We start from the raw sequence: 16,732 nt of genomic DNA, 5'->3' as shown, positions 1-16,732 counted from the left end.
AGCTATGGTCATCCCCATCTTCAAAAAGGGAGACCCCAGCCTAGTTGAAAATTACAGACCAATCTCCTTATGCTGTGTCACCTGTAAAGTCATGGAATCAATTATTAACCAATCCATTATCCTCCACTTAGAGACAAACAACCTACTCTCCAATAAACAATCTGGTTTCAGAAAAAAACTATCCTGCAATCTGCAACTCTTACACTGCAAAAACATATGGACTACATAACTCGATCAGGGCAAAGCAATTGACGCAATTTACATAAACTTCTGTAAAGCCTTGGATTCAGTGGTACATGACAAACTACTCCTAAAACTAAAATTTTATGGTATCTCCAGACACTAGCATAACTGGATACAAGCATTCCTGTCAAACAGACAACAAATGGTCAAAATTGGGAGCATCCTATCAAATTATGTACCTGTCAACAGTGATGTCCCCCAAGGCAGTGTTCTAGGACCAATTCTCTTCCTACTCTACATTAATGACCTATGTGCAGGGGTGGGATTCTACCAGTTCGCACCTATTCGCTAGAACCAGTTGTTAACATTCTAAGCAGTTCGGAGAACCGGTTGTTAGAAGAAATTACTGGCCTAATCCTGTAAGGAAGGCAGGAAGGAAACATTCTGGTGTTGCTTACAGAAACTGCCTCTCCATTAACCCTTATTACATTCTTGGCAGGACTAGACTTCTTGTCTCAGGAACGTCTCTGGAATTTCCCCCTCTCCTTTGCTGGTACTTTGCTTGTGTGGAGTGACCATTCAAAGTTACAATGGCACTGAAAAAAGTGACTTATGACCATTTTTCACATTTATGGCTGTTGCAGCATCCCCACAGTCATGAGAGGCCAGGCGAGGAGATGTCTGCCTTGATGTGAGTGATATTGAGTTGGCCACACCCAGCCAATAATATGACCACCAAGCCATGTCTACCCAGTCACATGACCACCAAGCCACGCCCATCACCTAAGCCACACCCACAGAACCGGTTGTTAAAAATTTGAATCCTACCCCTGCCTCTGTGATCATATTAAGAGCAACTGCGTTCTTTTCACTGATGATGTTAAGTTATTCAACACCACCGACAATATGCTATCCTTCAAAAAGACCTTGACTATGTGTCAGAATGGTCAAACAAATGGCAACTTCAAATCTCAACAAATAAATGCTCTGTCTTACATATTGGCAAAAAAAAATCAGAAAATAAAATACAAGCTGAATAGTCAAGTCCTTGTTGATGATCCAAACTCTGTCAAGAACCTTGGAGTACTCATCTCTAATGATCTAAGTGCTAGAGCGACTGTAATTACATAGCTAAAAAGGCATTAAGAGTTGTTAACCTAATCCTGCGTAGCTTTTTCTCCGGCAATATCACACTACGAACTAGAGCATACAAAACTTTTGCTAGACCAATACTTGAATACAGCTCATCAGTCTGAAACCCGCATTACGTATCTGATATTAATGCAGTGGAGAAAGTCCAGAAATATTTCACAAGAGTTCTCTACTCCTCTATTCGTTGTAGAATAACTTATGCCACCAGACTTGAAATTCTAGATTTAGAAAACCTAGAACTATGCCACCTTCGGTCCAATCTAAGTATAATACATAAAATTATATGTTGCAATATCTTACCTGTCAATGAATACTTCAACTTCAACCATAACAATACAAGAGCACACAATAGATACAAACTCAAGGTAAACCGCACCAAACTTTATTGCAAGAAATATGACATTAGCAACAGTCGTCAATGTCTGGAATACTCTACCTGATTCTGTGGTTTCTTCCCCAAACCCCCAAAACTTTAACCTTAGACTGTCTACTATTGACCTCACCTCTTTCCTAAGAGGTCTGTAGGAGATATGCATAAGCACACCAACATGCCTACCATCCCTGTCCTACTGTTTTTTTCTTATATGTATCCATTTCATGTATTCATAACTATGTTTATACTTATACCTGTTATCTTATAATCGCTTGACAAATAACTTAATTAAAAAAATTAAGTGCTTTTGTGAAGTTTCAAGCAGAAAGCTTCAATGGATAAAGGATGTAACAAACTTTGCCTGTGTTTTGATTGTCTTATCTTTCAGTTTTTTTATGTTGTAACCTCCTATTTTGTGAGTTGTCAAGAGTACTCTGATTGTAGTGGAGTATAAGTTAAGTAAATAAATGTTGTCCTGTTCACTAAAGCAAGTTTTTTTGGTAAAGGGAATGCAGTTTTGTGACACTACCAATGCATTTTTGTATATGGTTTTTTCCCCCTGCCGTTCAGGTTTTTTTTATTCTTGGAGTCTGCCTGAACAGGTCCCTGCAGGGGTTTTTTGGCAAGATTGATTTTTCAGAAGTGCCATGCCATTGCCTCCTTCCTAGAGCTGAGAGAAAGTGACTGGCCTAAGGTCACCTAATTGGCTTTGTGCCTAAAACGGGATTAGAACTCACAGTCTCCAGGTTTCTAGCCTGATGCCTTAACCTACTCACCAAATGACTTTCATATCAAATTAATATAGATTTGTGAAAGAAATAAATGATAGCATTATATAACAATTCAAGAAAATTAGGCATGACATTTGCTAATGAACTGAGAAAATTTTATTAAGGATGGAGGGGACCAGCTTCCTCTCCCCTCCAGCCAATCTTCTTCTTTGGGATATTTTCTATCATTAGGAGCAGTCTTCAGTCAGATGTTCTGCTGGTGCTGTTCCTCATCAAGCACTCCTTCCCTTCTTCAATTTTCCCCCTCAAACTCAGAAGAGTCAGTCAGAATGACAAAAATAGGGATCAGATACAGCCTTCTAAAAAGGCTTGGCCTCAGCTTAAGCATGTAGTAATCCAGAGCGTACCATATTTGGAGCAGAGGACAGAGTTACAAATTATCAGAAGCAAGCAAAGAAAATACTGGCATGAAAATAGTTGTTGTAGATTAGAAGGTACATTTAGAAAGTTCTGGGAGACACACACATTTTATGGCTTCTTCACTTTTTAATTTTTTTCCATTTGCATTAACATTGATCAACATCTGATATGACTGCAAACAGCACAGCAACCATGAAATATATTAGCATTTCTAAGGATCGCTCCGCAAAATCGAATCTCTTTTTATTTTTACATTTTCCCCTTTTCTTTCATTTTTTTTGTGTATTTTCATGTGTTTTCACATATCAATTTTACTACTAATCATGGAATCTTTCTCAGAGGGTGGATGGGACTGTGGTATGAGCCTCTGTATGGAGCACCAAACACTATTTATTTGATAAAATTTTAAGTTAAATTTTAAAAACGTATAACAAAAAAACACAAAATAGATTCTCGCTTTGCTAAGATAGTTCTTTTTACAGCATGCAAGACTACAGGTAGCCCTCAACTTATGACCAGTCCCCAGGACTACTTATGACCTGAATTTGAAGTTCCAGTAACCCCTGCTTCCAATGGTCATGGGAACCTATGGGCTCGTGGCAAACAGCCCACATTTGCAACCATTTACAGTGTCCCTGCAATTATCTGACTGTGATTTATAATGTTTTTCCCCTGGAAATCAGTATTTACTTTCAGGTTTGGCAAAAAAAAACCCCACCCATTGTGGGCATTGATTTGCTTAACTATCTCTATCTTCATTAACAATCGTGATTTACTGCAAAAAGGCTCATAAAATTGGGCCCGGTCAACCAATTTTAACAAGCAACATGGCTCACATCCATAATTCCAGACTCAATCACTGTCAAAAGTCCAGGACTACCTGTGTATTTGAAGAAGCATCTGTGCTGCATGAGAATACAGTGGATAGACTATACTTTGATTTCAGCAAAACATTAATGATATAGTCTATGACATTCTGATTGGCCAATTAAATATGGACTGGTTACTACAATACGTAAGTGAGATTTGTTCATCAATGTTTATTTGTTAAAGTAGAATGTAAATATCACATACAGTGGCATAAGTGCCATGTCCTGTTTTCTTCAACCTTTATGTTAATGATTGGATGAAAAGGAGACAATGTCTATTAGATCTGCATATGACTCAAGACTGAGTACAATAGCAAATACATAGAAGCACAATGCGGCCTCTACATTGGTTGCATGATCCTGGCAAAAGAAGTTGCTGCTTTAAGTAGCAGTAGACAAGTACTACATCCCAAGGTGCTAAAAAATACCCCATCTTTTTGAAACTGAATCTAAGCATTGCCAGATTGAAAATTGATTTGATTAGACTCCTCAAATAACTATTATATTATAATATGTGTTATATGTTATATTAGTCTGTTTTCATCATCCTCAAGGGTAGAACACAGAATAACTAACATAAATTTACAGGATGGGGAAAAAAAACCTAACAAGATGTTAGTGAAAATGAATTATCAAAGTAAGCTCCATTCCACTAGATGTGTTCAAGGAGATGTTAAGTACTCATCTCTCATGGATGCATTGATTTAAGCCTCCACACTAAGTTTCATTTGATGGCCTCAGCAGTTTCCCTTCCAATGCTGCACTTTTATTATTCTATTCTCCTTTCAGTATTCTACCGGTCACGTACACACAAGCTCCAGTATTATACCAATCTACTTCCTTTTCTTAACTGCAGAAAGTAAAATCTCTCCATTTTATAAAATGATATATTAGTCAGGATTACCACCTCCACCATGCTGGTTATGATCCCAAGAGATATTGATTGCGGCAGTAACCAAGTCACTCCTAAGTCTTATGCTATGACATCACCCACATTCATGGCATATTGGGGATTCAGTGTGATGTAAGTTAGGATTTAGTAGGATTTCCAGCAGATGGGCAGGAAAATGAAGTAAATGAAACTTTTTGGATGGTTACATGAATCTATCCAAAAGGAATATGGAGACATTAGCTAAGCCTGAAAAAATATACTCAAAATAGAACCAGCAGTTTGCATCTGTGAATGGGATCTCATTTTCTGTTTCTGTTAATCACTACTGACCACAGTGAGCTGGAGGCTAGAAAATAAAGTGCAAGGATAAAGAAAGGGGAACTGATTTTATTGTTCTTGTCATGAGATTTTAAAGAAACATGGCACGGAAAAAATGTCAGCAAAAATCATGACCCAAATCTCTTTATAAAAGAAATGAGTTCATAAAAGGTACAAAGAACTTGGAATTGCCTGCAGGCTGTTACATATAGAGGGTGAGTTTCCTAGTAATTAAAATTCACATAAGACCAGAAGTAAGCAAGTATACTGTATATTTGAAGCCTGGGAAAAGAGCACTCGGGGAGTAGTTTCCTTTGAAGAGCATTTCTTAACAGCTTCTCCTTTCCATGGAGGTATGAAATTTGCATAGAAATGGTATATATATATATATATATATATATATATATATATATATATATATATATATATATATATATATAATGAATCAATCCAATTTGGAGCCTCTGCTCCTGAATTGTGCATTAAATTTATTTTGCTTTACTGTTAATTGGACAAAGTGTACCTTCAGTTGCTATTATGATGCAAATCTCCCATCTTCTTCCATTTTTGGAACCATATCTCCTGCTTACATGTGGATAGGAACATGATTTCATTGATATGCACAAACTCTTAAATATGTATTTAAAATGATGTTACAAAAATATCAGTTATTTTTCTTTTTTACTGCCCTAGCAAAGTAGCACCGGGATCAAGTTTTGCTGCAAAATCTGAAAACATGAAGCAGCGTAGAATAAGATTAAAGTGATGTGGCAACATGGGAGGAACTATCCATAAAAATATTTCAGATTTCTCACAGAAACATAAAGTTTGGGAGTTTGTAAAGATCTAAACTGGCTGTGAGGACCTAGGAAACTTGGAGTCTTTGCTGTAGAAAATCTTGATGAAAACTCAACTAATTCTACCATATTGTGGAAAATGTCAAATATACCAAATGAAGTACATTCTAGACTATTGTAAAAAAACTTAGGCCATGATTTATTTGGCTTGGGGACCCCTGTCATTTTTTTTTAAGAGCCCAGATGATCAATTGTGTAGCAGGAATAGTCAATAACTAAGTGTTCCTGTTGGTGTTAATTTTTTTGCCAATCTGTTAGCCATCCTCACAGCAAAATATGGTCAAGACTAGAGGAAAGTCCCAAAGGTGCTTTTTGCTCCTGGAAACTGGACTTTCTTGGGTTTTTCTTTGAAAACCTTTCGCTTCTCCTCCAAGAAGCTTCTTCAGCTCTGACAGGATAGTATATTCCTTGCAGACAGCTTCCATTCCCCACCATCCTGTCAGAGCTGAAGAAGCTTCTTGGAGGAGAAGTGAAACGTCTTCAAAGAAAAAACAAGAAAGTCCAGTTGCCTCCAGAAAATAAAACACCCTTGGGACAATAACAAGCATGACTGGGATAACTGAGACTCTCTACAGATGACTGGAGTAGAGAGGCACAGTCAGGCAAATCCTTTGCTTAAAAAAAACCTGCAATTTGATGTGGCAGAAGACACATGGCCCATATAGTCATGCCCTTGACTATAATCAAAACAACCTATGAAAACTGAATTGGCCTAGGCAAAGATTTCAAAAATCTGAAATAAAGTTTTCCCTCAGATAAAGTGTGTGGGTGTGTGTATGTGCGCGTGTGCAAAATCATCTATGTGTCTATGTGCTACCTTGTGCCAGATCCAACCTTAGTGGAAAACATTTTTCCCATTTTCACTATATAAAATCTTTTGCCTCTATGGTGTCATAGTATTTTAACTAAAAATATATATTATCAATATAATATATCAATAGTCTCAAATACTGCATCCAGAAGAACACATTTTTAATTGTTAGAGAAGGTGAAAGAAGAGAAATTAAATCGAAATAATATGTTAACCTATTTTTGGTATAAGAAAAAAAGAAATGAGCATATATTTTAATTATTTATGATAAATTAACTAAAAAGAGATAGAGGTTTTGATAATTTACTCAGAATAAATTCTTTTCTTTTAGTATCCTGCAACTGAAGTTCAAGTAATAATGATTACTAGTAGCAACAGGACAAATAAAAGGATTTTTTTTTCAGAGAGTGAATAATGAATTTGTGCAATATAGACTACAGTTTTATTCCTGAAACAGTACTATTATCCAGGCAAAAATACTGTTATCCAAAGAAGGTAAATTAAAAGTTGTTATTGAAAGGCAATATAATGTAATTGCTGAGTATTAGACGCAAACCAGGTCCTTCCTTCCTTCCTTCCTTCCTTCCTTCCTTCCTTCCTTCATATCATTCCTTCCTTCCCTCTCTCTCTCTTTCTTTCTTTCTTTCTTTCTTTCTTTCTTTCTTTCTTTCTTTCTTTCTTTCTTTCTTTCTTTCTTTCTTTCTTTCTTTCTTCCTTCCTTCCTTCTTCCTTCCTTCCTTCCTTCCTCCTCCCTCCCTCCTCCCTCCCTCCTTCCTTCCTTCCTTCCTTCCTTCCTTCCTTCCTTCCTTCCTTCCTTCAGATTGGACTAACCTAATTTACATCCAGACCTAATATAACAGGACTGTTTTTGTGAATTTCAGCTTTTCTATGCCTTTTAGCAACTGTCTAGTAGACAGAGATCAATGGGTGAATATTTGCCAAGTATTTCCCAAGGAATCTGACATTCTGGTAGGATCATCAACCTTTGTGAAAAATGTAGTTCCATAAATCCTAGGATGTTGCTGCACATGGTTTTGACAATTATTCAGGTGAAAAGATCCATCATGGGAACTACAAATTCCAAGTAGCCTGATGGTCTGGCTTGAATGGTAGCAGCTATACAAAACTATTGGGTTGTTGTTGTTTCCCCAAGACATTACTGTGAGGCTGCTAGGTAGAGACTATGAGCTTAACTTGTAATGGGTTCACAGTTTCTCAGAGGAGATACTTACTACCATAATAGTGCTTTCTGAACTTTGACAGGCAACAACTATGACAAATGTGCCATGTTTAGAGATAGAAGGACTGCAAACACTATCTTGTATTTGCTTTTATAAAAGAGAGGGAGAGAGGGAGGAAAGTAAAAAGAAGAGCACAATTTTAAAAGAACAGATAGAGAAAAATAAGGATTCTTATTTTTAGTTGAGAGTTGTATTTTGAGAAGCTTATACTTATAGCAAAATTTTACAATAAGATTTTGAATTTAATTATAAAGAACAAAGGATTTTACATGGGAAATAGATTTCTTTTGTTTTTTGAAAGACATAACAAAGGTAAATAATTTTATGATTTTAACAACTGGACACTAGAAGAGGCAAAATATTATAGAGGGAAAAAATGCCCAAACCTACATGTGTTAATTAATTGGGACCTACAAAATTATGCAAAACGTTATAGCTCTGAAAATATAAGGGAGACTTTTGAAAAACGGAGCCGTGTGTATGTGTGTGTGTGTGCGCGCATACGCACACGCATGTGCGCACACACGGACAGAAATGTATCCCTGTGTTTGGATAGCCACTTACTCCACTTCCTTTCTGTTATATCCTTCTGCATATAACAATAAGTATTGTGGCATTGAATACAGTGGTAGAAGCGTTAAAGATAATGAAGTATGGCATAGATGAAAAATCAGTCAGAACAGTGAAACCCCAGCTATTTTTAAAATATAAGCTGTAAGTGAATAGAACTAATGGCTTAAAAAGTAGCTTTGTTTTCTTTTTTTTAAACAAGTTTTATTTTTCAAGACAAACAATACATAAATACACATAAACACAAAACATAAAAGTATAAAAAATCTCTTTTCTGAAAGTTGCTTAGTCCCGGGTTAAAACTCTTGGTACAGACACAAATTGAATTTCATATTCATTTACATACCATTTCATATCTTCTTAACATTTTCAATTTTCTATATAACTTCTCCTCTCCTTTAAATTTTCTCAATTTTATTTCATTTTTTTTTTTATCTCCTCTCAATTCATATCGTAATATTTATTATTCTTTGTCTGTTCTATTCCAGCCAATCATTTATTTTTCTTCTTTAAAAAAAAAAGAAGTACTTCTCCTATACACTATATGGAGTATGATGCCTTTGTCTTTTCCCCTATATTTATAGTACTTAATATAAAATACATAACCTACATTGGGATTCTGTCTGGTACATTCTAAAATTATACTATATTATCAAAAATAATACAAATCTATTCATTAATATTGATATTCATTCATATCTTAGATATTTAACTCATTACTTTTCAATTAAATCACATGCTTTTATGAGAGCCCTATTTTTCAAAATTATTCCCCCCACATCACATATTATAGCTCAATATTTCATTGAAATGTTCCTCCTTCTTCTACTTCAAATCTCATTTCACAAAGGTTTGCTAATATACCATCTTCTAATTATTAATATTGACAATCATTTATATCTTAAACATTTTATCCATTTCAATTGAATGTCATGCCTTTGTGGGAACACTTGTGCTTTCCATGATTATTACCCCCCACATCACAATCTTGGATCATATTTCATTACAATACTCCTTTTTCTTAACAAAAATTTCACTTGTTTATGTTAAATATTTTATCACATTTTAAACTACATATTATTTCTAATTTTCTATAATTACTTCTAAATACAGATATAAAAATGCAATCTTATGTACCTTCTAGAAACCCATTAACAATAAGACTTATCCATTATCTCTGAAAAACTTTTGCTTCTTAATATCTTGCTCCCCACCATCCTTTCTCCCTTGCTTCTTCTTCTCCTTGTCCTCTTTAACCACTTGTCTCCCCACCTCCCTTTTATTCTGCTTTCCCCCTTTCTGTTGTTTCTTAACATAATATCCCTTTTCCACCTTATTCTTCTCTTTTTGGGCTGTTTTCCAGATCTTAAAGACCTCCGCCTTTTCCTTCTCCAATCAAAGTCCTTTTCTCATCAAAGATGGCTTCTCCTTCTTCTTTATCCCCATCATCCTCATTCTGCTTCACATAAATATAAACCGCCATTTCTAAGTATTGGAAAATAGTGCCAAGTCCATCTTCACCTCCTTGTTTTTCTCTTTCAAATTTTTGATATATAAGTTCCAATTCATCCATAGATGATGCCATTGTGTAGAGAAAAAGTTTTTCCAAACAACCACCCAGATGATTTAATCAGAAATAATTTCCAAAGGTTCCAAAATCACCAAACAATCCAAACAGGCTGTTTCTTTTAGATACCTTCTTCTTCTTGACTTTCTCTTTCTGGGGTTAAAGTAATCACAAATCCTTTTCAAGTATATTTTTGGAAGTTTTTAAACTCTTTGCAATTCTAGGCAATCTTCTCCTTATTTTCAAATTTTGCTCGGATTTTTTTCACTCTCCCTTCCCACTCACAGCCAAAAAGATTTTTTTTTTTTTCCGGTGTCACTTTAGGAAGGAGAGTCGAACAAAGAAAAAAAAAACTTTTCCCTTTAGGGTATTCGCAGCTTGTAACTCTCACAAGGAACAATGGATACTTAACAGCTTTCAAGGTTCCAAATAACTTTCTCCGTCTTGTCCCAGCCAGAAGCAACTTTCACTTCTCTTTCAGCTCTCTCCCTCCTGCTCTTGCTTACCCGGCTGCAGCTTTCTTCGTGGCGGCCATTGCTGACCATGCCGTTCCTCCGCCTCGGGAAAGGGAGTTTAGCCAGCTGGGGAGGGGTTTGCGGCACCCCAAACCCCTTGCCGGATCCCCTATCTTCCGCTGCCTCTACAGGGCAGCTGTGTCCCCCAGATCCAAATGGATCGGGAACTTAGCGATGACGCAGCAGGGATCGCACAGTGGCAAATCCCTGCCTGCACCGCCAAGCTAGCAAACCGGAAGGGCAAAAGTAGCTTTGTTTTCATAAATGTCTCAGACAAGAATAGAATAGAATAGAATAAAATAGAATAGAATGGAGTGGAGTGGAGTGGAATGGAATGGAATGGAATAGAATAGAATAGAATAGAATAGAATAGAATGGAGAATAGAATAGAATAGAATAGAATAGAATAGAATAGAATAGAATAGAATAGAATAGAATAGAATAGAATAGAATAGAACAGAACAAACAAGTTTTATTTTTTCAAGACAAACAATACATAAATACACATAAACACAAAACATAAAAGTATAAAAAATCTCTTTTCTGAAAGTTGCTTAGTCCCGGGTTAAAACTCTTGGTACAGACACAAATTGAATTTCATATTCATTTTACATACCATTTCATATCTTCTTAACATTTTCAATTTTCTATATAACTTCTCCTCTCCTTTAAATTTTCTCAATTTTATTTCATTTTTATTTTTTATCTCCTCTCAATTCATATCGTAATATTTATTATTCTTTGTCTGTTCTATTCCAGCCAATCATTTATTTTTCTTCTTTAAAAAAAGAAGTACTTCTCCTATACACTATATGGAGTATGATGCCTTTGTCTTTTTCCCCTATATTTATAGTACTTAATATAAAATACATAACCTACATTGGGATTCTGTCTGGTACATTCTAAAATTATACTATATTATCAAAAATAATACAAATCTATTCATTAATATTGATATTCATTCATATCTTAGATATTTAACTCATTACTTTTCAATTAAATCACATGCTTTTATGAGAGCCCTATTTTTTCAAAATTATTCCCCCCCACATCACATATTATAGCTCAATATTTCATTGAAATGTTCCTCCTTCTTCTACTTCAAATCTCATTTCACAAAAGGTTTGCTAATATACCATCTTCTAATTATTAATATTGACAATCATTTATATCTTAAACATTTTATCCATTTCAATTGAATGTCATGCCTTTGTGGGAACACTTGTGCTTTCCATGATTATTACCCCCCACATCACAATCTTGGATCATATTTCATTACAATACTCCCTTTTTCTTAACAAAATTTCACTTGTTTATGTTAAATATTTTATCACATTTTAAACTACATATTATTTCTAATTTTCTATAATTACTTCTAAATACAGATATAAAAATGCAATCTTATGTACCTTCTAGAAACCCATTAACAATAAGACTTATCCATTATCTCTGAAAAACTTTTGCTTCTTAATATCTTGCTCCCCACCATCCTTTCTCCCTTGCTTCTTCTTCTCCTTGTCCTCTTTAACCACTTGTCTCCCCACCTCCCTTTTATTCTGCTTTCCCCCTTTCTGTTGTTTCTTAACATAATATCCCTTTTCCACCTTATTCTTCTCTTTTTGGGCTGTTTTCCAGATCTTAAAGACCTCCGCCTTTTCCTTCTCCAATCAAAGTCCTTTTCTCATCAAAGATGGCTTCTCCTTCTTCTTTATCCCCATCATCCTCATTCTGCTTCACATAAATATAAACCGCCATTTCTAAGTATTGGAAAATAGTGCCAAGTCCATCTTCACCTCCTTGTTTTCTCTTTCAAATTTTTGATATATAAGTTCCAATTCATCCATAGATGATGCCATTGTGTAGAGAAAAAGTTTTTCCAAACAACCACCCAGATGATTTAATCAGAAATAATTTCCAAAGGTTCCAAAATCACCAAACAATCCAAACAGGCTGTTTCTTTTAGATACCTTCTTCTTCTTGACTTTCTCTTTCTGGGGTTAAAGTAATCACAAATCCTTTTCAAGTATATTTTTTGGAAGTTTTTAAACTCTTTGCAATTCTAGGCAATCTTCTCCTTATTTTCAAATTTTGCTCGGATTTTTTTCACTCTCCCTTCCCACTCACAGCCAAAAAGATTTTTTTTTTTTTCGGTGTCACTTTAGGAAGGAGAGTCGAACAAAGAAAAAAACTTTTCCCTTTAGGGTATTCGCAGCTTGTAACTCTCACAAGGAACAATGGATACTTAACAGCTTTCAAGGTTCCAAATAACTTTCTCCCGTCTTGTCCCAGCCAGAAGCAACTTTCACTTCTCTTTCAGCTCTCTCCCTCCTGCTCTTGCTTACCCGGCTGCAGCTTTCTTCGTGGCGGCCATTGCTGACCGCCGTTCCTCCGCCTCGGGAAAGGGAGTTTAGCCAGCTGGGGAGGGGTTTGCGGCACCCCAAACCCCTTGCCGGATCCCCCTATCTTCCGCTGCCTCTACAGGGCAGCTGTGTCCCCCAGATCCAAATGGATCGGGGGAACCTTAGCGATGAACGCAGCAGGGATCGCACAGTGGCAAATCCCTGCCGCCAACGAAAGCTAGCAAACCGGAAGGGCAAAAGTAGCTTTGTTTTCATAAATGTCTCAGACAAGAATAGAATAGAATAGAATAAAATAGAATAGAATGGAGTGGAGTGGAGTGGAATGGAATGGAATGGAATAGAATAGAATAGAGGGAATAGAATAGAATGGAGTGGAATAGAATAGAATAGAATAGAATAGAATAGAATAGAATAGAATAGAATAGAATAGAATAGAATAGAATAGAATAGAATAGAATAGAATAGAATTCTTTAATGATTGGACACACAAGGAATTTGTTTCCAGTGCATAAGCTCTCAATGTACAATAGTTCTAAGCAACAAAATGATAAAACCAAGATTGTGAAAGCTTTGCATGCATAGTTCCCTTCTATATCTTCATTTGAAATCTTGTTTTCTCTGTTGACTTCCAAATATTACCATTTAATGAAATACAGTACATATTTCTTTCATGTATTTTGAACATATTCCAATACCAGCAAATACCAGAATTTCAAATGTTATGATAGAATAGGTTCTTTATTAGTTTGTTTTCTTTTCATTCTCTCTGCTTTGACTATGTCCTTTTTCATTACAAATCCTTATATTTGCAATCAAGAAGTCTGACTAATCTGAAATGCTTCCAACTGAGGTAGATTCTTTACAAATTGTCCCCAGACCAATCCAGTGAAGCCAGCTGTTCTGAAAACAGGAAATTGAGGAAGCCAGGTTGATCAAGAATAGGGGATATTTCAGATAGAATATGGTTTTAGAAAGCTTATTGTAAAAAAAAAAATATCTGAAAAGAAAAGAAAAATGATGTACATGAGAAAGGTAATGATAATCTAAATATGGTGGAAGTTTAGTCAGCTAGTTCTCTAGAGTGAAAAATATTGTCCTTATTTGAATTGTTATTTTGTTTTGGTATGGACATTTAGAACAATTTTTACCTTAATTTTAAAGAATTGAGGAGTATTGAATTGAACCCAAAGATGGGAGATTTAAAAATGACTTTTATAGGACCATAGCAATATTAGGTAGGTTTCTTACATCTAAAAAAATGTATTACAAGGCATTTACACATAGTGCATCTACAACATTCTTACGTGCAACACCCTTTCTCTTTGAACGGTCAAGAAACCATAATTGTCTATGCCACATTGAACAGAGTGAAAAGAATAAATAATAAATAATTGGAGACATATTCTATTGGCAAACAACATTTTTGGGAAACCTGAGAGACTACGGGAGAGGCAAAGTTGTAGACAGAGTAGATGAATAAAATGTTAAAATAGCCATCAAGAGATCAATGTAATATCTGGGGGCTGCGGGGAGGAAGGATCAAGTACAACTTGAGTTATGGTTTCAGTGGGATTTAGCATTTGGGTGGATATCTATTTTCCTCTACTTATATCCTTAACTAATTTCTCTTCCTATTTTGGGTGTTTCATTATTTTGTTTTATCTTTCTTGGAAGTTCCAAGTTGTATTAACTTTGCGACAAGAAAGATTTTTTTAAGCCAGTCTAACAATTTACGCTGAGTGTCTGACAGGTTAATTGGCAGTGTTGATTAAAATGATCAATTAAACAATAAAACTGAAAATAACTAAAGTGACCTAATTTATTTTACAGTCTGTTCTGTTCTTGCATTGTCTTTGTCTTAAATAACTTTTGCTATGATAATTTTATTTACAATTAGCCCTACTGACAAAAGAAGACAAACCTTGTACAGTAATTTAAGCAGTAATTATAGCTTATGATGATATACTAATTACTGTGGTGAGACTAGAGTTTGATATTATAAACTGATTTTTCAGGATTTTTTCTTATCAGGATCATTTCATAGATAGCAAAAGAGAGCTTGGTAGGGTGGGGTGTGTGAAATCAGCACATTGGTCTGTGCCAAATGTACATTGCTTCCCTACACATCTAGTTCCTTACAACTATGTGCTACCTTTATACTAAAGAAGGATTTTTAAAATGTTTAATAATCCTTGTAAATTGTCAATTCTAAATCTTAAGAACAGCTGTACAAATGCCAAGTATATAAAAAGGTTCAGCTTTTTAGATCAGCCTCATGGTATGATGGTAGTTTAAGAGAAAGGAAAAGAACGTTACAAGAACTAAGTCCAAAGATGCAGTTAAAGTTGTGTCAATGAGGTAACGTTAGTGACACTTTGAACTTCAGTCTGTGTTTGCTATCAAGATCAATTACTTGAGGTTGTTGGTTTTAATGCTGCTGTCATTTATGATTTCTCAGGACACATGTTAAGCATTGCACCTTCTTGGCCTTGGAAGTGTGCCTTTTCTGTTGCAACCCCTGCCCTATGCAACACCCTCTCCCCCGAGACCTGACATACCCCCACCCTTTTAACCTTTTGGGAAACACTCAAAATTGACTCTGCCCCAAAATGTTGGGCTAGGGTAAAATGAAAACATTGTGTGTTGCGTCAGGAAAGTGTGTTTGTGATGCAAGGTTGTCTTGCCTTTGGTTTTATGTTTCTGCATTTGACTCTTGTTTTATAGTTGTATATTGTTTTTATTTGTTGTAAGCCCCCACTATGATGTGTCTATGCCTAAAAAGACTCAGACTCATGCAAGTTTTGGTATTCCCTATGGCACTTTATGGAGGTGAAAGTTGGACTTTTAAAAAAGAAGGATAGGAAGAATGTTGATGCCTTTAACTTTGGTGTTGGAGGAGACTTCTAAGAATACTGTGGATGACAAAGAAAACAAGCTAATGGATTATTTTAAAAAATCAACCCAGAATTCTCATTTGAGGCACACAAATGATCAGTCTCAGAGGATCCTATTTGGACACATTATGCTCTCCAGAAAAGCTTCTAATTCTAAGAAAGAAGAAAGGAAAGAGGATGACTAGCAGCTAGGTGGGTTAACTGGGTGATGGGTGCATGGTTGGGGAATTTGGAAGGCTATCTTTGGGATACATTGTCATGGAGAATATTTATCTATGTAGTCACTAGGAGTAAAAAGTGACTTGATGGCTCATAAACAATGAATCATGGGCCTGTCTGGCAATGCACAGGCATATGAAAAAAATGCAGTTTGAATGTACAAGAGTGAATAGCAAAGAGTGTGAATTAATGACTGAAATGAAAGAAAGTAAAATAATTATGTTAGTCTGCAATCAAAAGAAAGGGAAATTTTGTTATAGATTGAAGGAGACCTAATCTTATAGACTAGCATTAATAAACCCGGTGTAGTTCTAGGTTTAATTATTAATGATTAATAATAAAGGTTTAATTATGAATGAATGAAATCTTAAATAATCTTAAATAAGTATCAGAAACTATCATTTTTGTTACCTATATTGTGGGCATGAATAAATGCAGGAATGCATAAGTTGAAAATAGTTTCATATTGCAAAACAAAATAGTGAAGAATAGAGGGGGAGGTTCTGAATGTGAGGTAGATTATTTCTTGGTAATTTCAAGAATGGATCTTGAGAAAAATGAATATGATAGAAAAGAAAAAAGTGAAACAAAGTTCAACAATTATAAGAGAAACTCCACGTACTAGATGAAAAGTATTTGTAGATACATTATCTTCCCATCAAGTAAATTAATTAATACATATATGTATATTAATTACATTAATAATATAAATAATTATGTATAGTTAATTATATTAATTAATAATATATTTAATATACAG

At 35.2% G+C, this 16,732-nt stretch overlaps 1 protein-coding gene across 1 annotated transcript in view; it reads left to right on the top strand.

The window, feature by feature from the left end:
• PKHD1 (PKHD1 ciliary IPT domain containing fibrocystin/polyductin) overlaps nt 1-16,732 on the top strand; it is a 282,605-nt gene that overhangs the window by 197,382 nt on the left and 68,491 nt on the right. The gene's annotated exons all lie outside the window — the stretch shown is intronic.

The sequence above is a fragment of the Notechis scutatus genome, chromosome 1, assembly GCF_049901735.1.
Source record: "Notechis scutatus isolate UNSWTSFEM ecotype Mainland chromosome 1, rNotScu1.2, whole genome shotgun sequence".
In the NCBI taxonomy this organism is placed as follows: domain Eukaryota; kingdom Metazoa; phylum Chordata; class Lepidosauria; order Squamata; family Elapidae; genus Notechis; species Notechis scutatus.
This window is presented reverse-complemented; position numbering and strand designations above follow the sequence as displayed.